This window comes from Chiloscyllium punctatum, chromosome 4 (genome assembly GCF_047496795.1).
Source record: "Chiloscyllium punctatum isolate Juve2018m chromosome 4, sChiPun1.3, whole genome shotgun sequence".
NCBI classification, from domain to species: domain Eukaryota; kingdom Metazoa; phylum Chordata; class Chondrichthyes; order Orectolobiformes; family Hemiscylliidae; genus Chiloscyllium; species Chiloscyllium punctatum.
This window is the reverse complement of record NC_092742.1, coordinates 146,443,432-146,468,405: the sequence shown is the minus strand read 5'-3', so window position 1 is coordinate 146,468,405 and position 24,974 is coordinate 146,443,432.

Below are 24,974 nucleotides of genomic sequence, written 5' to 3'. Positions count from 1 at the left end.
TTTCAGCCCCTCTGATTCAGCCCCTCTGATTCAGCCCCTCTGTTTCAGCCCCTCTGCTTCAGCCCCTCTGTTTCAGCCCCTCTGTTTCAGCCCCTTTGTTTCAGCCCCTCGGTTTCATCCCCTCTGTTTCTCACCCTCTGTTTCTCACCCTCTGTTTCTCGCCCTCTGTTTCAGCCCCTCTGTTTTTCGCCCTCTGTTTCAGCCCGTCTGTTTCAGCCCGGCTGTTTCTCGCCCTTTGTTTCTGCCCCTCTGTTTCAGCCACTCTGTTTCTCGCCCTCTGTTTCTCGCCCTCTGTTTCAGCCCCTCTGAATCAGCCCCTCTGATTCAGCCCCTCTGTTTCAGTCCCTCTGATTCAGCCCCTCTGTTTCTCGCCCTCTGTTTCAGCCCCTCTGTTTCAGCCCCTCTGTTTCAGCCCCTCTGTTTCAGTCCCTATGTTTCTCGCCCTCTGTTTCTTCCCCTCTGTTTCAGCCCCTCTGTTTCTCGCCCTCTGTTTCAGCCCCTCTGTTTCTCGCCCTCTGTTTCAGCCCCTCTGTTTCAGCCCCTCTGTTTCAGCCCCTCTGTTTCAGCCCCTCTGTTTCTCGTCCTCTGTTTCAGCCTCTCTGTTTCAGGCCCTCTGTTTCAGCCCCTCTGTTTCAGCCCCTCTGTTTCAGCCCCTCTGTTTCTCGCCCTCTGATTCAGCCCCTCTGTTTCTCGCCCTCTGTTTCAGCCCCTCTATTTCATCCCCTCTGTTTCTCGCCCTCTGTTTCTCACCCTCTGTTTCTCGCTCTCTGTTTCTCACCATCTGTTTCTCGCCCTCAGTTTCAGCCCCTCTGTTTTATCGCCCTCTGTTTCAGCCCCTCTGTTTCTCGCCCTCTGTTTCAGGCACTCTGTTTCAGCCCGTCTGTTTCAGCTCCTCTGTTTCAGCCCCTCTGTTTCTCGCCCTCTGTTTCTCGCCCGCTGATTCAGCCCGTTTGTTTCTCGCCCTCTGTTTCAGCCCCTCTGTTTCAGCCCCTCTGATTCAGCCCCTCTGATTCAGCCCCTCTGTTTCTCGCCCTCTGTTTCAGCCCGTCTGTTTCTCGCCCTCTGTTTCAGCCCCTCTGTTTCAGCCCCTCTGATTCAGCCCCTCTGATTCAGCCCCTCTGTTTCTCGCACTCTGTTTCAGCCCCTCTGATTCAGCCCCTCTGTTCCAGCCCCTCTTTTTCAGCCCCTCTGTTTCAGCCACTCTGTGTCAGCCCCTCTGTTTCAGCCCCTCTGTTTCAGCCCCTCTGTTTCAGCCCCTCTGTTTCTCGGCCTCTGTTTCAGCCCCTCTGTTTTTTGCCCTCTTTTTCAGCCCATCTGTTTCAGCACGTCTGTTTCAGCCACTCTGTTTCTCGCCTTCTGTTTCAGCCACTCTGTTTCTCACCCTCTGTTTCAGCCCATCTGATTCAGCCCCTCTGTTTCTCGCCCTCTGTTTCAGCCCCTCTGTTTGTCGCCCCCTGTTTCAGCCCCTCTGTTTCTCGCCCTCTGTTTCAGCCCCTCTGTTTCAGCCCCTCTGTTTCAGCCCCTCTGTTTCTCGCCCTCTGTTTCAGCCCCTCTGTTTCTCGCCCTCTGTTTCAGCCCCTCTGTTTCAGCCCCTCTGTTTCTCGCACTCTGTTTCAGCCCCTCTGTTTCAGCCCCTCTGATTCAGCCCCTCTGATTCAGCCCCTCTGTTTCAGCCCCTCTGCTTCAGCCCCTCTGTTTCAGCCCCTCTGTTTCAGCCCCTCTGTTTCAGCCCCTCGGTTTCATCCCCTCTGTTTCTCACCCTCTGTTTCTCACCCTCTGTTTCTCGCCCTCTGTTTCAGCCCCTCTGTTTTTCGCCCTCTGTTTCAGCCCGTCTGTTTCAGCCCGGCTGTTTCTCGCCCTTTGTTTCTGCCCCTCTGTTTCAGCCACTCTGTTTCTCGCCCTCTGTTTCTCGCCCTCTGTTTCAGCCCCTCTGAATCAGCCCCTCTGATTCAGCCCCTCTGTTTCAGTCCCTCTGATTCAGCCCCTCTGTTTCTCGCCCTCTGTTTCAGCCCCTCTGTTTCAGCCCCTCTGTTTCAGCCCCTCTGTTTCAGTCCCTATGTTTCTCGCCCTCTGTTTCTTCCCCTCTGTTTCAGCCCCTCTGTTTCTCGCCCTCTGTTTCAGCCCCTCTGTTTCTCGCCCTCTGTTTCAGCCCCTCTGTTTCAGCCCCTCTGTTTCAGCCCCTCTGTTTGTCGCCCTCTGTTTCAGCCCCTCTGTTTCTTGCCCTCTGTTTCAGCCCCTCTGTTTCTCGTCCTCTGTTTCAGCCTCTCTGTTTCAGGCCCTCTGTTTCAGCCCCTCTGTTTCAGCCCCTCTGTTTCAGCCCCTCTGTTTCTCGCCCTCTGATTCAGCCCCTCTGTTTCTCGCCCTCTGTTTCAGCCCCTCTATTTCATCCCCTCTGTTTCTCGCCCTCTGTTTCTCACCCTCTGTTTCTCGCTCTCTGTTTCTCACCATCTGTTTCTCGCCCTCAGTTTCAGCCCCTCTGTTTTATCGCCCTCTGTTTCAGCCCCTCTGTTTCTCGCCCTCTGTTTCAGGCACTCTGTTTCAGCCCGTCTGTTTCAGCTCCTCTGTTTCAGCCCCTCTGTTTCTCGCCCTCTGTTTCTCGCCCGCTGATTCAGCCCGTTTGTTTCTCGCCCTCTGTTTCAGCCCCTCTGTTTCAGCCCCTCTGATTCAGCCCCTCTGATTCAGCCCCTCTGTTTCTCGCCCTCTGTTTCAGCCCGTCTGTTTCTCGCCCTCTGTTTCAGCCCCTCTGTTTCAGCCCCTCTGATTCAGCCCCTCTGATTCAGCCCCTCTGTTTCTCGCACTCTGTTTCAGCCCCTCTGTTTCTCGCCCTCTGTTTCAGCCCCTCTGTTTCTCGCCGTCTGTTTCAGCCCCTCTGATTCAGCCCCTCTGATTCAGCCCCTCTGATTCAGCCCCTCTGTTTCAGCCCCTCTGATTCAGCCCCACTGTTTCTCGCCCTCTGTTTCAGCCCCTCTCTTTCAGCCCTTCTGTTTCAGCCCCTCTGTTTCAGCCCCTCTGTTTCTCGCCTTCTGTTTCAGCCCCTCTGTTTCAGCCCCTCTGTTTCTCGCCCTCTGTTTCAGCCCCTCTGATTCAGCCCCTCTGAATCAGCCCCTCTGATTCAGCCCCTCTGTTTCAGTCCCTCTGATTCAGCCCCTCTGTTTCTCGCCCTCTGTTTCAGCCCCTCTGTTTCAGTCCTTCTGTTTCAGCCCCTCTGTTTCAGCCCCACTATTTCTCACCGTCTGTTTCAGCCCCTCTGTTTCAGCCCCTCTATTTCTCGCCCTCTGTTTCAGCCCCTCTGTTTCTCGCCCTCTGTTTCAGCCCCTCTGTTTCAGCCCCTCTGTTTCTCGCCCTCTGTTTCAGCCCCTCTGTTTCTCGCCTTCTGTTTCAGCCCCTCTGATTCAGCCCCTCTGTTTCAGCCCCTCTGCTTCAGCCCCTCTGTTTCAGCCCCTCTGTTTCATCCCCTCTGTTTCTCGCCCTCCGTTTCTCACCCGCTGTTTCTCGCCCTCTGTTTCAGCCCCTCTGTTTTTCGCCCTCTGTTTCAGCCCCTCTGTTTCAGCCCCTCTGTTTCTCGCCCTCTGTTTCTGCCTCTCAGTTTTTCGCCCTCTGTTTCAGCCCCTCTTTTTCTCACCCTCTGTTTCAGCCCCTCTGATTCAGCCCCTCTGTTTCAGCCCCTCTGTTTCTCCCCCTCTGTTCCAGCCCCTCTGTTTCAGCCCCTCTGTTTCAGCCACTCTGTTTCAGCCCCTCTGTTTCAGCCCCTCTGTTTCAGCCCCTCTGTTTCTCGGCCTCTGTTTCTCGGCCTCTGTTTCAGCCCCTCTGTTTTTGCCCTCTTTTTCAGCCCCTCTGTTTCAGCCCGTCTGTTTCAGCCACTCTGTTTCTCGCCCTCTGTTTCAGCCCCTCTGTTTCTCACCCTCTGTTTCAGCCCCTCTGATTCAGCCCCTCTGTTTCTCGCCCTCTGTTTCAGCCTCTCTGTTTCTCGCCCTCTGTTTCAGCCCCTCTGTTTCAGCCCCTCTGTTTCAGCCCCTCTGTTTCAGCCCCTCTGTTTCTCGCCCTCTGTTTCAGCCCCTCTGTTTCTCGCCCTCTGTTTCAGCCCGTCTGTTTATCGCCCTCTGTATCAGACCCTCTGTTTCAGCCCCTCTGTTTCAGCCCCTCAGTTTAACCCCTCTTTTTCTCGCCCTCTGTTTCTCGCCCTCTGTTTCAGCCCCTCTGATTCTCGCCCTCTGTTTCAGCACCTCTGTTTCAGCCCCTCTGATTCAGCCCCTCTGATTCAGCCCCTCTGTTTCTCGCCCTCTGTTTCAGCCCCTCTGTTTCAGCCCATCTGTTTCAGCCCCTCAGTGTCAGCCCCTCTGTTTCTCGCGCCCTGTTTCAGCCCCTCTGTTTCTCGCCCTCTGTTTCAGCCCCTCTGTTTCAGCCCCTCTGTTTCAGCCCCTCTGTTTCAGCCCCTCTGTTTCTCGCCCTCTGTTTCAGCCCCACTGTTTCTCGCCCTCGGTTTCTGCCCCTCTAATTTAGCCCCTCTGTTTCAGCCCCTCTGTTTCAGCCCCTCTGGTTCTCGCCCTCTGTTTCAGCCCCTCTGTTTCGCGCTCTGTTTCAGCCCCTCTGTTTTAGCCACTCTGTTTCTCGCCCTCTGTTTCTGCTCCTCTGTTTCTCGCCCTCTGTTTCAGCCCCTCTGTTTCTCGCCCTCTGTTTCAGCTACTCTGATTCAGCCCCTCTGTTTCAGCCCCTCTGAATCAGCCCCGCTGATTCAGCCCCTCTGTTTAGGCCCCTCTGTTTCAGCCCCTCTGTTTCTCACCCTCTGTTTCAGCCCCTCTGTTTCTCGCCCTCTGTTTCAGCCCCTCTGTTTCTCGCCCTCTGTTTCAGCCCCTCTGATTCAGCCCCTCTGTTTCTCGCCCTCTGTTTCAGCCCCTCTGTTTCTCGCCCTCTGTTTCAGCCACTCTATTTCTCGCCCTCTGTTTCAGCCCCTCTGTTTCAGCCCCTCTGTTTCAGCCCCTCTGTTTCAGCCCCTCTGTTTCTCACCCTCTGTTTCAGCCCCTCTGTTTCAGTCCCTATGTTTCTCGCCCTCCGTTTCTCCCCCTCTGTTTCAGCCCCTATGTTTCTCGCCCTCTGTTTCAGCCCCTCTGTTTCTCGCCCTCTGTTTCAGCCCCTCTGTTTCAGCCCATCTGTTTCAGCCCCTCTTTTTAAGCCCCTCTGTTTCTCTCCCTCTGTTTCAGCCCCTCTGTTTCTCGCGCTCTGTTTAAGCCTCTCTGTTTCTCGCTCTCTGTTTCATCCCCTCTGTTTCAGCCCCTCTGTTTCAGCCCCTCTGTTTCAGCCCCTCTGTTTCTCGCCCTCTGTTTCAGCCCCTCTGATTCAGCCCCTCTGTTTGAGCCCCTCTGTTTCAGCCCCTCTGTTTCATCCCCTCTGTTTCTCGCCCTCTGTTTTTCACCCACTGTTTCTCGCCCTCTGTTTCTCACCCTCTGTTTCTTGCCCTCTGTTTCAGCCCCTCTGTTTTTCGCCCTCTGTTTCAGCCCCTCTGTTTCTCGCCCTCTGTTTCAGGCACTCTGTTTCAGCACATCTGTTTCAGCCCCTCTGTTTCAGCTGCTCTGTTTCTCGCCCTCTGTTTCAGCCCGTTTTTTCTCGCCCTCTGTTTAAGCCCCTCTGTTTCAGCCCCTCTGTTTCAGCCCCTCTCATTCAGCCCCTCTGTTTCTCGCACTCTGTTACAGCCCCTCTGTTTCAGCCCCTCTGTTTCAGCCCCTCTGTTTCAGCCCCTCTGTTTCTCGGCCTCTGTTTCAGCCCCTCTGTTTTTTGCCCTCTTTTTCAGCCCATCTGTTTCAGCACGTCTGTTTCAGCCACTCTGTTTCTCGCCTTCTGTTTCAGCCACTCTGTTTCTCACCCTCTGTTTCAGCCCATCTGATTCAGCCCCTCTGTTTCTCGCCCTCTGTTTCAGCCCCTCTGTTTGTCGCCCCCTGTTTCAGCCCCTCTGTTTCTCGCCCTCTGTTTCAGCCCCTCTGTTTCTCGCCCTCTGTTTCAGTCCCACTGTTTCAGCCCCTCTGTTTCAGCCTCTCTGTTTCAGCCGCTCTGTTTCAGTCCCTCTGTTTCTCGCCCTATGTTTCAGCCCCTCTGTTTCTCGCCCTCTGTTTCAGCCCCTGTGTTTCAGCCCCTCTGTTTCTCGCCCTCTGTTTCTGCCTCTCGGTCTCTCGCACTCTGTTTCAGCCCCTCTGTTTCTCGCCCTCTGTTTCAGCCCCTCTGTTTCAGCCCCTCTGTTTCTCGCCCTCTGTTTCTGCCCCTCTGTTTCTCGCCATCTGTTTCAGCCCCTCTGTTTCTTGCCTTCTGTTTCAGCCCCTCTGATTCAGCCCCTCTGTTTCAGCCCCTCTGATTTAGCCCCTCTGTTTCAGCCCCTCTGTTTCAGCCCCTCTGTTTCAGCCCCTCTGTTTCATCCCCTCTGTTTCTCGCCCTCTGTTTCTCACCCACTGTTTCTCGCCCTCTGTTTCAGCGCCTCTGTTTCTCACCCTCTGTTTCAGCCCCTCTGTTTCAGCCCCTCTGTTTCTCGCCCTCTGTTTGTGCCCCTCTGTTTCTCGCCTTCTGTTTCAGCCCCTCTGATTCTCGCCCTCTGTTTCAGCCACTCTGTTTCTCGCCCTCTGTTTCAGCCCCTCTAATTCAGCCCCTCTGTTTCAGCCCCTCTGATTCAGCCCCTCTGATTCAGCCCCTCTGTTTCTCGCCCTCTGTTTCAGCCCCACTGTTTCAGCCCCTCTGTTTCAGCCCCTCTGTTTCGCACCCTCTGATTCAGCCCCTCTGATTCAGTCCCTCTGATTCAGCCCCTCTGATTCAGCCCCTCTGTTTCTCGCCCTCTGTTCCAGCCCCTCTGTTTCTCGCCCTCTGTTTCAGCCCCACGGTTTCAGGCCCTCTGTTTCAGCCCCTCTGTTTCAGCCCCTCTGTTTCAGCCCCTCTGTTTCTAGCCCTCTGTTTCAGCCCCTCTGTTTCTCGCCCTCTGTTTCAGCCCCTCTGTTTCAGACCCTCTGTCTCTCGCACTCTGTTTCTGCCCCTCTGTTTCTCGCCCTCTGTTTCAGCCCCTCAGTTTCTCACCCTCTGTTTCAGCCCCGCTGATTCAGCCCCTCTGTTTCAGCCCCTCTGTTTCAGCCCATATGTTTCAGCCCCTCTTTTTAAGCCCCTCTGTTTCTCTCCCTCTGTTTCAGCCCCTCTGTTTCTCGCCCTCTGTTTCAGCCCCTCTAATTCAGCCCCTCTGTTTCAGCCCCTCTGATTCAGCCCCTCTGATTCAGCCCCTCTGTTTCTCGCCCTCTGTTTCAGCCCCACTGTTTCAGCCCCTCTGTTTCAGCCCCTCTGTTTCGCACCCTCTGATTCAGCCCCTCTGATTCAGTCCCTCTGATTCAGCCCCTCTGTTTCAGCCCCTCTGTTTCTCGCCCTCTGTTCCAGCCCCTCTGTTTCTCGCCCTCTGTTTCAGCCCCACGGTTTCAGGCCCTCTGTTTCAGCCCCTCTGTTTCAGCCCCTCTGTTTCTGCCCCTCTGTTTCTAGCCCTCTGTTTCAGCCCCTCTGTTTCTCGCCCTCTGTTTCAGCCCCTCTGTTTCAGACCCTCTGTCTCTCGCACTCTGTTTCTGCCCCTCTGTTTCTCGCCCTCTGTTTCAGCCCCTCAGTTTCTCACCCTCTGTTTCAGCCCCGCTGATTCAGCCCCTCTGTTTCAGCCCCTCTGTTTCAGCCCATATGTTTCAGCCCCTCTTTTTAAGCCCCTCTGTTTCTCTCCCTCTGTTTCAGCCCCTCTGTTTCTCGCGCTCTGTTTAAGCCTCTCTGTTTCTCGCCCTCTGTTTCATCCCCTCTGTTTCAGCCCCTCTGTTTCAGCCCCTCTGTTTCAGCCCCTCTGTTTCTCGCCCTCTGTTTCAGCCCCTCTGATTCAGCCCCTCTGTTTGAGCCCCTCTGTTTCAGCCCCTCTGTTTCATCCCCTCTGTTTCTCGCCCTCTGTTTTTCACCCACTGTTTCTTGCCCTCTGTTTCAGCCCCTCTGTTTTTCGCCCTCTGTTTCAGCCCCTCTGTTTCTCGCCCTCTGTTTCAGGCACTCTGTTTCAGCACATCTGTTTCAGCCCCTCTGTTTCAGCTGCTCTGTTTCTCGCCCTCTGTTTCAGCCCGTTTTTTCTCGCCCTCTGTTTAAGCCCCTCTGTTTCAGCCCCTCTGTTTCAGCCCCTCTCATTCAGCCCCTCTGTTTCTCGCACTCTGTTACAGCCCCTCTGTTTCTCGCCCTCTGTTTCAGCCCCTCTGTTTCTCGCCCTCTGTTTCAGCCCCTCTGAAACAGCCCCTCTGATTCAGCCTCTCTGATCCAGCCCCTCTGTTTCAGCCCCTCTGATTCAACCCCTCTGTTTCTCGCCCTGTGTTTCAGCCCCTCTGTTTCAGCCCTTATGTTTCAGCCCCTCTGTTTCAGCCCCTCTGTTTCAGACCCTCTGTTTCTTGCCCTCTGTTTCAGCACCTCTGTTTCTCGCCCTCTGTTTCAGCCACTCTGTTTCAGCCCCTCTGTTTCTCGCGCTCTGTTTAAGCCTCTCTCTTTCTCGCCCTCTGTTTCATCCCCTCTGTTTCAGCCCCTCTGTTTCAGCCCCTCTGTTTCAGCCCCTCTGTTTCTCGCCCTCTGTTTCAGCCCCTCTGATTCAGCCCCTCTGTTTGAGCCCCTCTGTTTCAGCCCCTCTGTTTCATCCCCTCTGTTTCTCGCCCTCTGTTTTTCACCCACTGTTTCTTGCCCTCTGTTTCAGCCCCTCTGTTTTTCGCCCTCTGTTTCAGCCCCTCTGTTTCTCGCCCTCTGTTTCAGGCACTCTGTTTCAGCACATCTGTTTCAGCCCCTCTGTTTCAGCTGCTCTGTTTCTCGCCCTCTGTTTCAGCCCGTTTTTTCTCGCCCTCTGTTTAAGCCCCTCTGTTTCAGCCCCTCTGTTTCAGCCCCTCTCATTCAGCCCCTCTGTTTCTCGCACTCTGTTACAGCCCCTCTGTTTCTCGCCCTCTGTTTCAGCCCCTCTGTTTCTCGCCCTCTGTTTCAGCCCCTCTGAAACAGCCCCTCTGATTCAGCCTCTCTGATCCAGCCCCTCTGTTTCAGCCCCTCTGATTCAACCCCTCTGTTTCTCGCCCTGTGTTTCAGCCCCTCTGTTTCAGCCCTTATGTTTCAGCCCCTCTGTTTCAGCCCCTCTGTTTCAGACCCTCTGTTTCTTGCCCTCTGTTTCAGCACCTCTGTTTCTCGCCCTCTGTTTCAGCCACTCTGTTTCAGCCCCTCTGTTTCTCGCCCTCTGTTTCAGACCCTCTGTTTCTCGCCTTCTGTTTCAGCCCCTCTGATTCAGCCCCTCTGTTTCAGCCCTTATGTTTCAGCCCCTCTGTTTCAGCCCCTCTGTTTCAGACCCTCTGTTTCTTGCCCTCTGTTTCAGCACCTCTGTTTCTCGCCCTCTGTTTCAGCCACTCTGTTTCAGCCCCTCTGTTTCTCGCCCTCTGTTTCAGACCCTCTGTTTCTCGCCTTCTGTTTCAGCCCCTCTGATTCAGCCCCTCTGTTTTAGCCCCTCTGTTTCAGCCCCTCTGTTTCGCGCTCTGTTTCAGCCCCTCTGTTTTAGCCACTCTGTTTCTCGCCCTCTGTTTCTGCTCCTCTGTTTCTCGCCCTCTGTTTCAGCCCCTCTGTTTCTCGCCCTCTGTTTCAGCTACTCTGATTCAGCCCCTCTGTTTCAGCCCCTCTGAATCAGCCCCGCTGATTCAGCCCCTCTGTTTAGGCCCCTCTGTTTCAGCCCCTCTGTTTCTCACCCTCTGTTTCAGCCCCTCTGTTTCTCGCCCTCTGTTTCAGCCCCTCTGTTTCTCGCCCTCTGTTTCAGCCCCTCTGATTCAGCCCCTCTGTTTCTCGCCCTCTGTTTCAGCCCCTCTGTTTCTCGCCCTCTGTTTCAGCCACTCTATTTCTCGCCCTCTGTTTCAGCCCCTCTGTTTCAGCCCCTCTGTTTCAGCCCCTCTGTTTCAGCCCCTCTGTTTCTCACCCTCTGTTTCAGCCCCTCTGTTTCAGTCCCTATGTTTCTCGCCCTCCGTTTCTCCCCCTCTGTTTCAGCCCCTATGTTTCTCGCCCTCTGTTTCAGCCCCTCTGTTTCTCGCCCTCTGTTTCAGCCCCTCTGTTTCAGCCCATCTGTTTCAGCCCCTCTTTTTAAGCCCCTCTGTTTCTCTCCCTCTGTTTCAGCCCCTCTGTTTCTCGCGCTCTGTTTAAGCCTCTCTGTTTCTCGCCCTCTGTTTCATCCCCTCTGTTTCAGCCCCTCTGTTTCAGCCCCTCTGTTTCAGCCCCTCTGTTTCTCGCCCTCTGTTTCAGCCCCTCTGATTCAGCCCCTCTGTTTGAGCCCCTCTGTTTCAGCCCCTCTGTTTCATCCCCTCTGTTTCTCGCCCTCTGTTTTTCACCCACTGTTTCTCGCCCTCTGTTTCTCACCCTCTGTTTCTTGCCCTCTGTTTCAGCCCCTCTGTTTTTCGCCCTCTGTTTCAGCCCCTCTGTTTCTCGCCCTCTGTTTCAGGCACTCTGTTTCAGCACATCTGTTTCAGCCCCTCTGTTTCAGCTGCTCTGTTTCTCGCCCTCTGTTTCAGCCCGTTTTTTCTCGCCCTCTGTTTAAGCCCCTCTGTTTCAGCCCCTCTGTTTCAGCCCCTCTCATTCAGCCCCTCTGTTTCTCGCACTCTGTTACAGCCCCTCTGATTCAGCCCCTCTGTTCCAGCCCCTCTTTTTCAGCCCCTCTGTTTCAGCCACTCTGTGTCAGCCCCTCTGTTTCAGCCCCTCTGTTTCAGCCCCTCTGTTTCAGCCCCTCTGTTTCTCGGCCTCTGTTTCAGCCCCTCTGTTTTTTGCCCTCTTTTTCAGCCCATCTGTTTCAGCACGTCTGTTTCAGCCACTCTGTTTCTCGCCTTCTGTTTCAGCCACTCTGTTTCTCACCCTCTGTTTCAGCCCATCTGATTCAGCCCCTCTGTTTCTCGCCCTCTGTTTCAGCCCCTCTGTTTGTCGCCCCCTGTTTCAGCCCCTCTGTTTCTCGCCCTCTGTTTCAGCCCCTCTGTTTCTCGCCCTCTGTTTCAGTCCCACTGTTTCAGCCCCTCTGTTTCAGCCTCTCTGTTTCAGCCGCTCTGTTTCAGTCCCTCTGTTTCTCGCCCTATGTTTCAGCCCCTCTGTTTCTCGCCCTCTGTTTCAGCCCCTGTGTTTCAGCCCCTCTGTTTCTCGCCCTCTGTTTCTGCCTCTCGGTCTCTCGCACTCTGTTTCAGCCCCTCTGTTTCTCGCCCTCTGTTTCAGCCCCTCTGTTTCAGCCCCTCTGTTTCTCGCCCTCTGTTTCTGCCCCTCTGTTTCTCGCCATCTGTTTCAGCCCCTCTGTTTCTTGCCTTCTGTTTCAGCCCCTCTGATTCAGCCCCTCTGTTTCAGCCCCTCTGATTTAGCCCCTCTGTTTCAGCCCCTCTGTTTCAGCCCCTCTGTTTCAGCCCCTCTGTTTCATCCCCTCTGTTTCTCGCCCTCTGTTTGTGCCCCTCTGTTTCTCGCCTTCTGTTTCAGCCCCTCTGATTCTCGCCCTCTGTTTCAGCCACTCTGTTTCTCGCCCTCTGTTTCAGCCCCTCTAATTCAGCCCCTCTGTTTCAGCCCCTCTGATTCAGCCCCTCTGATTCAGCCCCTCTGTTTCTCGCCCTCTGTTTCAGCCCCACTGTTTCAGCCCCTCTGTTTCAGCCCCTCTGTTTCGCACCCTCTGATTCAGCCCCTCTGATTCAGTCCCTCTGATTCAGCCCCTCTGATTCAGCCCCTCTGTTTCCCGCCCCTCTGTTTCAGCCCCTCTGTTTCTCGCCCTCTGTTCCAGCCCCTCTGTTTCTCGCCCTCTGTTTCAGCGCCTCTGTTTCTCACCCTCTGTTTCAGCCCCTCTGTTTCAGCCCCTCTGTTTCTCGCCCTCTGTTTGTGCCCCTCTGTTTCTCGCCTTCTGTTTCAGCCCCTCTGATTCTCGCCCTCTGTTTCAGCCACTCTGTTTCTCGCCCTCTGTTTCAGCCCCTCTAATTCAGCCCCTCTGTTTCAGCCCCTCTGATTCAGCCCCTCTGATTCAGCCCCTCTGTTTCTCGCCCTCTGTTTCAGCCCCACTGTTTCAGCCCCTCTGTTTCAGCCCCTCTGTTTCGCACCCTCTGATTCAGCCCCTCTGATTCAGTCCCTCTGATTCAGCCCCTCTGATTCAGCCCCTCTGTTTCCCGCCCCTCTGTTTCAGCCCCTCTGTTTCTCGCCCTCTGTTCCAGCCCCTCTGTTTCTCGCCCTCTGTTTCAGCCCCACGGTTTCAGGCCCTCTGTTTCAGCCCCTCTGTTTCAGCCCCTCTGTTTCAGCCCCTCTGTTTCTAGCCCTCTGTTTCAGCCCCTCTGTTTCTCGCCCTCTGTTTCAGCCCCTCTGTTTCAGACCCTCTGTCTCTCGCACTCTGTTTCTGCCCCTCTGTTTCTCGCCCTCTGTTTCAGCCCCTCAGTTTCTCACCCTCTGTTTCAGCCCCGCTGATTCAGCCCCTCTGTTTCAGCCCCTCTGTTTCAGCCCATATGTTTCAGCCCCTCTTTTTAAGCCCCTCTGTTTCTCTCCCTCTGTTTCAGCCCCTCTGTTTCTCGCGCTCTGTTTAAGCCTCTCTGTTTCTCGCCCTCTGTTTCATCCCCTCTGTTTCAGCCCCTCTGTTTCAGCCCCTCTGTTTCAGCCCCTCTGTTTCTCGCCCTCTGTTTCAGCCCCTCTGATTCAGCCCCTCTGTTTGAGCCCCTCTGTTTCAGCCCCTCTGTTTCATCCCCTCTGTTTCTCGCCCTCTGTTTTTCACCCACTGTTTCTTGCCCTCTGTTTCAGCCCCTCTGTTTTCGCCCTCTGTTTCAGCCCCTCTGTTTCTCGCCCTCTGTTTCAGGCACTCTGTTTCAGCACATCTGTTTCAGCCCCTCTGTTTCAGCTGCTCTGTTTCTCGCCCTCTGTTTCAGCCCGTTTTTTCTCGCCCTCTGTTTAAGCCCCTCTGTTTCAGCCCCTCTGTTTCAGCCCCTCTCATTCAGCCCCTCTGTTTCTCGCACTCTGTTACAGCCCCTCTGTTTCTCGCCCTCTGTTTCAGCCCCTCTGTTTCTCGCCCTCTGTTTCAGCCCCTCTGAAACAGCCCCTCTGATTCAGCCTCTCTGATCCAGCCCCTCTGTTTCAGCCCCTCTGATTCAACCCCTCTGTTTCTCGCCCTGTGTTTCAGCCCCTCTGTTTCAGCCCTTATGTTTCAGCCCCTCTGTTTCAGCCCCTCTGTTTCAGACCCTCTGTTTCTTGCCCTCTGTTTCAGCACCTCTGTTTCTCGCCCTCTGTTTCAGCCACTCTGTTTCAGCCCCTCTGTTTCTCGCGCTCTGTTTAAGCCTCTCTGTTTCTCGCCCTCTGTTTCATCCCCTCTGTTTCAGCCCCTCTGTTTCAGCCCCTCTGTTTCAGCCCCTCTGTTTCTCGCCCTCTGTTTCAGCCCCTCTGATTCAGCCCCTCTGTTTGAGCCCCTCTGTTTCAGCCCCTCTGTTTCATCCCCTCTGTTTCTCGCCCTCTGTTTTTCACCCACTGTTTCTTGCCCTCTGTTTCAGCCCCTCTGTTTTTCGCCCTCTGTTTCAGCCCCTCTGTTTCTCGCCCTCTGTTTCAGGCACTCTGTTTCAGCACATCTGTTTCAGCCCCTCTGTTTCAGCTGCTCTGTTTCTCGCCCTCTGTTTCAGCCCGTTTTTTCTCGCCCTCTGTTTAAGCCCCTCTGTTTCAGCCCCTCTGTTTCAGCCCCTCTCATTCAGCCCCTCTGTTTCTCGCACTCTGTTACAGCCCCTCTGTTTCTCGCCCTCTGTTTCAGCCCCTCTGTTTCTCGCCCTCTGTTTCAGCCCCTCTGAAACAGCCCCTCTGATTCAGCCTCTCTGATCCAGCCCCTCTGTTTCAGCCCCTCTGATTCAACCCCTCTGTTTCTCGCCCTGTGTTTCAGCCCCTCTGTTTCAGCCCTTATGTTTCAGCCCCTCTGTTTCAGCCCCTCTGTTTCAGACCCTCTGTTTCTTGCCCTCTGTTTCAGCACCTCTGTTTCTCGCCCTCTGTTTCAGCCACTCTGTTTCAGCCCCTCTGTTTCTCGCCCTCTGTTTCAGACCCTCTGTTTCTCGCCTTCTGTTTCAGCCCCTCTGATTCAGCCCCTCTGTTTTAGCCCCTCTGCTTCAGCCCCTCTGTTTCAGCCCCTCTGTTTCAGCCCCTCTGTTTCTCGCCCTCTGTTTCTCACCCTCTGTTTCTCACCCTCTGTTACAGCCCGTCTGTTTTTCGCCCTCTGTTTCAGCCTCTCTGTGTCAGCCCCTCTGTTTCTCGCCCTTTGTTTCAGCCCCTCTGTTTCTCACCCTCTGTTTCAGCCCCTCTGTTTCTCGCCCTCTGTTTCAGCCCCTCTGATTCAGCCCCTCTGTTTCAGCCCCTCTGTTTCTCCACCTCTGTTCCAGCCCCTCTGTTTCAGCCCCTCTGTTTCAGCCACTCTGTGTCAGCCCCTCTGTTTCAGCCCCTCTGTTTCAGCCCCTCTGTTTCAGCCCCTCTGTTTCTCGGCCTCTGTTTCAGCCCCTCTGTTTTTTGCCCTCTTTTTCAGCCCATCTGTTTCAGCACGTCTGTTTCAGCCACTCTGTTTCTCGCCCTGTGTTTCAGCCCCTCTGTTTCAGCCCTTATGTTTCAGCCCCTCTGTTTCAGCCCCTCTGTTTCAGACCCTCTGTTTCTTGCCCTCTGTTTCAGCACCTCTGTTTCTCGCCCTCTGTTTCAGCCACTCTGTTTCAGCCCCTCTGTTTCTCGCCCTCTGTTTCAGACCCTCTGTTTCTCGCCTTCTGTTTCAGTCCCTCTGTTTCTCGCCCTCTGTTTCAGCCCCTCTGTTTCTCACCCTCTGTTTCACCCCCTGTGTTTCAGCCCCTCTGTTTCTCGCCCTCTGTTTCTGCCTCTCGGTCTCTCGCACTGTGTTTCAGCCCCTCTGTTTCTCGCCCTCTGTTTCAGCCCCTCTGTTTCAGCCCCTCTGTTTCTCGCCCTCTGTTTCTGCCCCTCTGTTTCTCGCCATCTGTTTCAGCCCCTCTGTTTCTTGCCTTCTGTTTCAGCCCCTCTGATTCAGCCCCTCTGTTTCAGCCCCTCTGATTTAGCCCCTCTGTTTCAGCCCCTCTGTTTCAGCCCCTCTGTTTCAGCCCCTCTGTTTCTCGCCCTCTGTTTGTGCCCCTCTGTTTCTCGCCTTCTGTTTCAGCCCCTCTGATTCTCGCCCTCTGTTTCAGCCACTCTGTTTCTCGCCCTCTGTTTCAGCCCCTCTAATTCAGCCCCTCTGTTTCAGCCCCTCTGATTCAGCCCCTCTGATTCAGCCCCTCTGTTTCTCGCCCTCTGTTTCAGCCCCACTGTTTCAGCCCCTCTGTTTCAGCCCCTCTGTTTCGCACCCTCTGATTCAGCCCCTCTGATTCAGTCCCTCTGATTCAGCCCCTCTGATTCAGCCCCTCTGTTTCCCGCCCCTCTGTTTCAGCCCCTCTGTTTCTCGCCCTCTGTTCCAGCCCCTCTGTTTCTCGCCCTCTGTTTCAGCCCCACGGTTTCAGGCCCTCTGTTTCAGCCCCTCTGTTTCAGCCCCTCTGTTTCAGCCCCTCTGTTTCTAGCCCTCTGTTTCAGCCCCTCTGTTTCTCACCCTCTGTTTCAGCCCCTCTGTTTCAGACCCTCTGTCTCTCGCACTCTGTTTCTGCCCCTCTGTTTCTCGCCCTCTGTTTCAGCCCCTCAGTTTCTCACCCTCTGTTTCAGCCCCGCTGATTCAGCCCCTCTGTTTCAGCCCCTCTGTTTCAGCCCATATGTTTCAGCCCCTCTTTTTAAGCCCCTCTGTTTCTCTCCCTCTGTTTCAGCCCCTCTGTTTCTCGCGCTCTGTTTAAGCCTCTCTGTTTCTCGCCCTCTGTTTCATCCCCTCTGTTTCAGCCCCTCTGTTTCAGCCCCTCTGTTTCAGCCCCTCTGTTTCTCGCCCTCTGTTTCAGCCCCTCTGATTCAGCCCCTCTGTTTGAGCCCCTCTGTTTCAGCCCCTCTGTTTCATCCCCTCTGTTTCTCGCCCTCTGTTTTTCACCCACTGTTTCTTGCCCTCTGTTTCAGCCCCTCTGTTTTTCGCCCTCTGTTTCAGCCCCTCTGTTTCTCGCCCTCTGTTTCAGGCACTCTGTTTCAGCACATCTGTTTCAGCCCCTCTGTTTCAGCTGCTCTGTTTCTCGCCCTCTGTTTCAGCCCGTTTTTTCTCGCCCTCTGTTTAAGCCCCTCTGTTTCAGCCCCTCTGTTTCAGCCCCTCTCATTCAGCCCCTCTGTTTCTCGCACTCTGTTACAGCCCCTCTGTTTCTCGCCCTCTGTTTCAGCCCCTCTGTTTCTCGCCCTCTGTTTCAGCCCCTCTGAAACAGCCCCTCTGATTCAGCCTCTCTGATCCAGCCCCTCTGTTTCAGCCCCTCTGATTCAACCCCTCTGTTTCTCGCCCTGTGTTTCAGCCCCTCTGTTTCAGCCCTTATGTTTCAGCCCCTCTGTTTCAGCCCCTCTGTTTCAGACCCTCTGTTTCTTGCCCTCTGTTTCAGCACCTCTGTTTCTCGCCCTCTGTTTCAGCCACTCTGTTTCAGCCCCTCTGTTTCTCGCACTCTGTTTAAGCCTCTCTGTTTCTCGCCCTCTGTTTCATCCCCTCTGTTTCAGCCCCTCTGTTTCAGCCCCTCTGTTTCAGCCCCTCTGTTTCTCGCCCTCTGTTTCAGCCCCTCTGATTCAGCCCCTCTGTTTGAGCCCCTCTGTTTCAGCCCCTCTGTTTCATCCCCTCTGTTTCTCGCCCTCTGTTTTTCACCCACTGTTTCTTGCCCTCTGTTTCAGCCCCTCTGTTTTTCGCCCTCTGTTTCAGCCCCTCTGTTTCTCGCCCTCTGTTTCAGGCACTCTGTTTCAGCACATCTGTTTCAGCCCCTCTGTTTCAGCTGCTCTGTTTCTCGCCCTCTGTTTCAGCCCGTTTTTTCTCGCCCTCTGTTTAAGCCCCTCTGTTTCAGCCCCTCTGTTTCAGCCCCTCTCATTCAGCCCCTCTGTTTCTCGCACTCTGTTACAGCCCCTCTGTTTCTCGCCCTCTGTTTCAGCCCCTCTGTTTCTCGCCCTCTGTTTCAGCCCCTCTGAAACAGCCCCTCTGATTCAGCCTCTCTGATCCAGCCCCTCTGTTTCAGCCCCTCTGATTCAACCCCTCTGTTTCTCGCCCTGTGTTTCAGCCCCTCTGTTTCAGCCCTTATGTTTCAGCCCCTCTGTTTCAGCCCCTCTGTTTCAGACCCTCTGTTTCTTGCCCTCTGTTTCAGCACCTCTGTTTCTCGCCCTCTGTTTCAGCCACTCTGTTTCAGCCCCTCTGTTTCTCGCCCTCTGTTTCAGACCCTCTGTTTCTCGCCTTCTGTTTCAGCCCCTCTGATTCAGCCCCTCTGTTTTAGCCCCTCTGCTTCAGCCCCTCTGTTTCAGCCCCTCTGTTTCAGCCCCTCTGTTTCTCGCCCTCTGTTTCTCACCCTCTGTTTCTCACCCTCTGTTACAGCCCGTCTGTTTTTCGCCCTCTGTTTCAGCCTCTCTGTGTCAGCCCCTCTGTTTCTCGCCCTTTGTTTCAGCCCCTCTGTTTCTCACCCTCTGTTTCAGCCCCTCTGTTTCTCGCCCTCTGTTTCAGCCCCTCTGATTCAGCCCCTCTGTTTCAGCCCCTCTGTTTCTCCACCTCTGTTCCAGCCCGTCTGTTTCAGCCCCTCTGTTTCAGCCACTCTGTGTCAGCCCCTCTGTTTCAGCCCCTCTGTTTCAGCCCCTCTGTTTCAGACCCTCTGTTTCTCGGCCTCTGTTTCAGCCCCTCTGTTTTTTGCCCTCTTTTTCAGCCCATCTGTTTCAGCACGTCTGTTTCAGCCACTCTGTTTCTCGCCCTCTGTTTCAGCCACTCTGTTTCTCACCCTCTGTTTCAGCCCATCTGATTCAGCCCCTCTGTTTCTCGCCCTCTGTTTCAGCCCCTCTGTTTGTCGCCCCCTGTTTCAGCCCCTCTGTTTCTCGCCCTCTGTTTCAGCCCCTCTGTTTCTCGCCCTCTGTTTCAGTCCCACTGTTTCAGCCCCTCTGTTTCAGCCTCTCTGTTTCAGCCGCTCTGTTTCAGTCCCTCTGTTTCTCGCCCTCTGTTTCAGCCCCTCTGTTTCTCGCCCTCTGTTTCAGCCCCTGTGTTTCAGCCCCTCTGTTTCTCGCCCTCTGTTTCTGCCTCTCGGTCTCTAGCACTCTGTTTCAGCCCCTCTGTTTCTCGCCCTCTGTTTCAGCCCCTCTGTTTCAGCCCCTCTGTTTCTCGCCCTCTGTTTCTGCCCCTCTGTTTCTCGCCATCTGTTTCAGCCCCTCTGTTTCTTGCCTTGTGTTTCAGCCCCTCTGATTCAGCCCCTCTGTTTCAGCCCCTCTGATTTAGCCCCTCTGTTTCAGCCCCTCTGTTTCAGCCCCTCTGTTTCAGCCCCTCTGTTTCATCCCCTCTGTTTCTCGCCCTCTGTTTCTCACCCACTGTTTCTCGCCCTCTGTTTCAGCGCCTCTGTTTCTCACCCTCTGTTTCAGCCCCTCTGTTTCAGCCCCTCTGTTTCTCGCCCTCTGTTTGTGCCCCTCTGTTTCTCGCCTTCTGTTTCAGCCCCTCTGATTCTCGCCCTCTGTTTCAGCCACTCTGTTTCTCGCCCTCTGTTTCAGCCCCTCTAATTCAGCCCCTCTGTTTCAGCCCCTCTGATTCAGCCCCTCTGATTCAGCCCCTCTGTTTCTCGCCCTCTGTTTCAGCCCCACTGTTTCAGCCCCTCTGTTTCAGCCCCTCTGTTTCGCACCCTCTGATTCAGCCCCTCTGATTCAGTCCCTCTGATTCAGCCCCTCTGATTCAGCCCCTCTGTTTCCCGCCCCTCTGTTTCAGCCCCTCTGTTTCTCGCCCTCTGTTCCAGCCCCTCTGTTTCTCGCCCTCTGTTTCAGCCCCACGGTTTCAGGCCCTCTGTTTCAGCCCCTCTGTTTCAGCCCCTCTGTTTCAGCTCCTCTGTTTCTAGCCCTCTGTTTCAGCCCCTCTGTTTCTCGCCCTCTGTTTCAGCCCCTCTGTTTCAGACCCTCTGTCTCTCGCACTCTGTTTCTGCCCCTCTGTTTCTCGCCCTCTGTTTCAGCCCCTCAGTTTCTCACCCTCGGTTTCAGCCCCGCTGATTCAGCCCCTCTGTTTCAGCCCCTCTGTTTTAGCCCCTCTGTTTCTCGCCCTCTGTTTCAGCCCCTCTGTTTCTCACCCTTTGTTTCAGCCCCTCTGTTTCTCGCCCTCTGTTTCAGCCCCTCTGTTTCAGCCCCTCTGATACAGCCCCTCTGTTTCTCGCCCTCTGTTTCAGCCCGTCTGTTTCAGCACCTCTGTTTCAGTTCCACTTTTTCTCACCCTCTGTTTCAGCCCCTCTGATTCAGCCCCTCTGTTTCCCGCCCCTCTGTTTCAGCCCCTCTGTTTCTCACCCTCTGTTTCAGCCACTCTGTTTCAGCTCCTCTGTTTCAGCCCATCTGTTTCTCGCCCTCTGTTTCAGCCTCTCTGTTTCTCGCCCTCTGTTTCAGCCTCTCTGTTTCTCGCCCTCGGTTTCAGCCCCTCTGATTCAGCCCCACTCATTCAGCCCCTCTGATTCAGCCCCTCTGTTTCCCGCCCCTCTGTTTCAGCCCCTCTGTTTCTCACCCTCTGTTTCAGCCACTCTGTTTCTCACCCTCTGTTTCAGCCCCTCTGTTTCAGCTCCTCTGTTTCAGCCCATCTGTTTCTCGCCCTCTGTTTCAGCCTCTCTGTTTCTCGCCCTCTGTTTCAGCCTCTCTGTTTCTCGCCCTCGGTTTCAGCCCCTCTGTTTCAGCCCCTCTGTTTCAGCCCCTCTGTTTCTCGCCCTCTGTTTCAGCCACTCTGTTTCTCGCCCTCTGTTTCAGCCCCTCTGATTCAGCCCCTCTGTTTCAGCCCCTCTTATTCAGCCCCTCTGATTCAGCCCCTCTGTTTCTCGCCCTCTGTTTCAGCCCCTCTGTTTTTCACCCTCTTTTTCAGCCCCTCTGTTTTAGCCCGTCTGTTTCAGCCCCTCTCATTCAGCCCCTCTGATTCAGCCCCTCTGTTTCCCGCCCCTCTGTTTCATCCCCTCTGTTTCTCGCACTCTGTTTCAGCCCCACTGTTTCAGCCCCTCTGTTTCAGCCCCTCTGTTTCTAGCCCTCTGTTTCAGCCCCTCTGTTTCTCGCCCTCTGTTTCAGCCCCTCTGTTTCAGCCCCTCTGTTTCTCACCCTCTGTTTCTGCCCCTCTGTTTCTCGCCCTCTGTTTCAGCCCCTCAGTTTCTCGCCCTCTGTTTCTGCCCCTCTGTTTCTCGCCCTCTGTTTCAGCCCCTCAGTTTCTCGCCCTCTGTTTCAGCCCCGCTGATTCAGCCCCTATGTTTCAGCCCCTCTGAATCAGCCCGTCTGATTCAGCCCCTCTGATTCAGCCCCTCTGTTTCAGCCACTCTATTGCAGCCCCTCTGTTTCTCGCCCTCTGTTTCAGCCCCTCTGTTTCTCGCACTCTGTTTCAGCCCCTCTGTTTCTCGCCCTCTGTTTCAGCCCCTCTGTTTCTCGCACTCTGTTTCAGCCACACTGTTTCAGCCCCTCTGTTTCCGCCCCTCTGTTTCTAGCCCTCATGTTTCAGCCCCTCTGTTTCTCGCCCTCTGTTTCAGCCCCTCTGTTTCAGCCCCTCTGTTTCTCAACCTCTGTTTCTGCCCCTCTGTTCCTCGCCCTCTGTTTCAGCCCCTCAGTTTCTCGCCCTCTGTTTCTGCCCCTCTGTTTCTCGCCCTCTGTTTCAGCCCCTCAGTTTCTTGCCCTCTGTTTCAGCCACGCTGATTCAGCCCCTCTGTTTCAGCCCCTCTGAATCAGCCCGTCTGATTCAGCCCCTCTGTTTCAGCCCCTCTGTTTCAGCCACTCTATTGCAGCCCCTCTGTTTCTCGCCCTCTGTTTCAGTCCCTCTGTTTCTCGCCCTTTGTTTAAGCCCCTCTGTTTCTCGCCCTCTGTTTCAGCCCCTCTGTTTCAGCCCCACTGTTTCAGCCCCTCTGATTTTCCCCTCCGATTCAGCCCCTCTGTTTCTCGCCCTCTGTTTCAGCCCCTCTGTTTCAGCACCTCTGTTTCAGCCCCTCTGTTTCAGCCCCTCTGTTTCTCGCACTCTGTTTCAGCCCCTCTGTTTCTCGCCCTCTGTTTCAGCCCCTCTGTTTCTCGCACTCTGTTTCAGCCACACTGTTTCAGCCCCTCTGTTTCCGCCCCTCTGTTTCTAGACCTCATGTTTCAGCCCCTCTGTTTCTCGCCCTCTGTTTCAGCCCCTCTGTTTCAGCCCCTCTGTTTCTCAACCTCTGTTTCTGCCCCTCTGTTCCTCGCCCTCTGTTTCAGCCCCTCAGTTTCTCGCCCTCTGTTTCTGCCCCTCTGTTTCTCGCCCTCTGTTTCAGCCCCTCAGTTTCTTGCCCTCTGTTTCAGCCACGCTGATTCAGCCCCTCTGTTTCAGCCCCTCTGAATCAGCCCGTCTGATTCAGCCCCTCTGTTTCAGCCCCTCTGTTTCAGCCACTCTATTGCAGCCCCTCTGTTTCTCGCCCTCTGTTTCAGTCCCTCTGTTTCTCGCCCTTTGTTTAAGCCCCTCTGTTTCTCGCCCTCTGTTTCAGCCCCTCTGTTTCAGCCCCACTGTTTCAGCCCCTCTGATTTTCCCCTCCGATTCAGCCCCTCTGTTTCTCGCCCTCTGTTTCAGCCCCTCTGTTTCAGCACCTCTGTTTCAGCCCCTCTGTTTCAGCCCCTCTGTTTCAGCACCTCTGATTCAGCCCCTCTGATTCAGCGCCACTCATTCAGCCCCTCTGATTCAGCCCCTCTGTTTCCTGCCCCTCTGTTCCAGCACCTCTGTTTCTCGAACTCTGTTCCAGCCCCTCTGTTTCAGCCCCTCTGTTTCTCGCATTCTGTTTCAGCCCCTCTGATTCAGCCCCTCTTATTCAGCCCCTCTGATTCAGCCCCTCTGTTTCAGCCCCTCTGTTTCAGCCCCTCTGTTTCTCGCCCTCTGTTTCAGCCCCTCTGATTCAGCCCCACTGTTTCTCCCCCTCTGTATCTCCCCCTCTTTTCCAGACCCTCTGTTTCAGCCCCTCTGTTTCAGCCCCTCTGTTTCTCGCCCTCTGTTTCAGCCCCTCTCTTTTTCACCCTCTTTTTCAGCCCCTCTGTTTCAGCCCGTCTGTTTCAGCCCCACTCATTCAGCCCCTCTGATTCAGCCCCTCTGTTTCCCGCCCCTCTGTTTCAGCCCCTCTGTTTCTCGCCCTCTGTTTCAGCCCCTCTGTTTCAGCCCCTCTGTTTCTCGCCCTCTGTTTCAGCCCCTCTGTTTCTCGCCCTCTGTTTCAGCCCCTCTGATTCAGCCCCTCTGATTCAGCCCCTCTGATTCAGCCCCTCTGTTTCAGCCCCTCTGTTTCAGCCCCTCTGTTTCTCGCCATCTGTTTCAGCCCCTCTGATTCTGCCCCTCTGTTTCTCCCCCTCTGTATCTCCCCCTCTGTTCCAGCCCCTCTGTTTCAGCCCCTCTGTTTCTCGCCCTCTGTTTCAGCCCCTCTGTTTCAGCCCCTCTGTTTCAGCCCCTCTTTTTCAGCCGCTCTGTTTCAGCCCGTCTGTTTCAGCCACTCTGTTTAGCGCCCTCTATATCAGCCCCTCTGTTTCTCACCCTCTGTTTCAGCCCCTCTGATTCAGCCCCTCTGTTTCTCGCCCTCTGTTTCAGCCCCTCTGTTTCTCGCCCTCTGTGTTAGCCACACCTTTTCAGCCCCTCTGTTTCAGCCCCTCTGGTTCAGCCCCTCTGTTTCAGCCCCTCTGTTTCTCGCCCTCTGTTCCAGCCCCTCTGTTTCTCGCCCTCTGTTTCAGTCCCTCTTTTTCAGCCCCTCTGTCTCTCGCCCTCTGTTTCTGCCCCTCTGTTTCTCGCCGTCTGTTTCAGCCCCTCAGTTTCTCGCCCTCTGTTTCAGCCCCGCTGATTCAGCCCCTCTGTTTCAGCCCCTCTGAATCAGCCCCTCTGATTCAGCCCCTCTGTTTCAGCCCCTCTGTTTCAGCCCCTCTGTTTCTCGCCCTCTGTTTCAGCCCCTCTGTTTCTCGCCCTTTGTTTCAGCCCCTCTGTTTATCGCAATGTGTTTCAGCCCCTCTGATTCACCCCCTCTGTTTCAGCCCCTCTGATTCAGCCCCTCTGATTTTGCCCCTCTGATACAGCCCCTCTGTTTCTCGCCCTCTCTTTCAGCCCCTCTGTTTCAGCCCCTCTGATTCAACCCCTCTGATTCAGCCCCACTCATTCAGCCCCTCTGATTCAGCCCCTCTGTTTCCCGCCCCTCTGTTTCAGCCCGTCTGTTTCTCACCCTCTGTTTCAGCCCCTCTGTTTCAGCCCCTCTGTTTCAGCCCCTCTGTTTCAGCCCGTCTGTTTCTCGCCCTCTGTTTCAGCCCCTCTGTTTCTCGCTCTCTGTTTCAGCCCCTCTGTTTCTCGCCCTCTGTTTCTGCCCCTCTGATTCAGCCCCTCTGATTCAGCCCCTCTGATTCAGCCCCTCTGTTTCAGCCCCTCTGTTTCAGCCCCACTGTTTCTCGCCCTCTGTTTCATCCCCTCTGTTTCTCGCCCTCTGTTTCAGACCCTCGGATTCAGCCCCTCTGTTTCTCCCCCTCTGTATCTCCCGCTCTGTTCCAGCCCCTCTGTTTCAGCCCCTCTGTTTCAGCCCCTCTGTTTTTCACCCTCTTTTTCAGCCCCTCTGTTTCAACCCGTCTGTTTCAGCCCCTCTGTTTCAGCCCCTCTCTTTTTCGCCCTCTCTTTGAGCCCCTCTGTTTCTCGCCCTCTGTTTCAGCCCCTCTGTTTCTCGCCCTCTGTTTCAGCCCCTCTTTTTCTCGCCCTCTGTTTCAGCCCCTCTGTTTCAGCCCCTCTGTTTCAGCCCCTCTGTTTCTCGCCCTCTGTTTCAGCCACTCTGTTTCTCGCCCTCTGTTTCAGCCCCTCTGATTCAGCCCCTCTGTTTCAGCCCCTCTTGTCGCTTGTCGCTTGTCGCTTGTCGCAAAGATGTTACTACAGTTGTTATGGGGGATTTTAACATGCAGGTAGACTGGGAGAATCAGGATGGTATCGGGCCTCAAGAAAGAGACTTTGTGGAGTGCCTCAGAGATGGATTTTTAGTGCAGCTGGTGCTGGAGCCGACCAGGGATAAGGCGATTCTGGATCTGGTATTGTGCAACGAACCAGAATTGGTCAGTGACCTCGAAGTGAAGGAGCCGTTGGGAAGTAGTGACCATAATACAATAAGCTTCAATCTGCAATTTGAGAGGGAGTGGGTACAATCTGAAGTGACAATATTTCAGTTGAATAAAGGGAAATATGGAGCTATGAGGGAGCAACTGGCCAAAGTTCAATGGTATAATACCTTAACAGGGAAGACCGTGGAGGAACAATGGCAGATATTTCTGTGTATAATGCAGAAGATGCAGGATCAGTTCATTCCTAAAAGGAAGAAAGATCCCAGGAGGAGACATGGGCGGCCGTGGCTGACAAGGGAAGTAAAGAAGCATATAAGGTTAAAAGAGAAAAAGTATAACTTAGCGAAGATAAGCGGGAAAACGGAGGACTGGGAAGCTTTTAAAGAACAACAGAGGATTAGTAAGAAGGAAATACGCAGAGAAAAAATGAGGTACGAAGGTAAACTGGCCAAGAATATAAAGGAGGATAGTAAAAGCTTTTTTAGGTATGTCCAAGGCAAAAAAATGGTTAGGACAAAAATTGGGCCCTTGAAGACAGAGGCAGGGGAATATATTACTGGGAACGAAGAAATGGCAGAGGAATTAAATGAGTACTTCAGATCTGTGTTCACTGGGGAAGACACAAGCAATCTCCCTGAGGTAACAGTGGCTGAAGGACCTGAACTTAAGGGAATTTCTATTTGCCAGGATTTGGTGTTGGAGAGACTGTTAGGTCTGAAGGTTGATAAGTCTCCGGGACCTGATGGCCTGCATCCCAGGGTACTGAAGGAGGTGGCTCGGGAAATCGTGGATGCGCTGGTGATTATTTTCCAGAGTTCAATAGAATCGGGGTTGGTTCCTGAGGATTGGAGGGCGGCTAATGTTGTGCCACT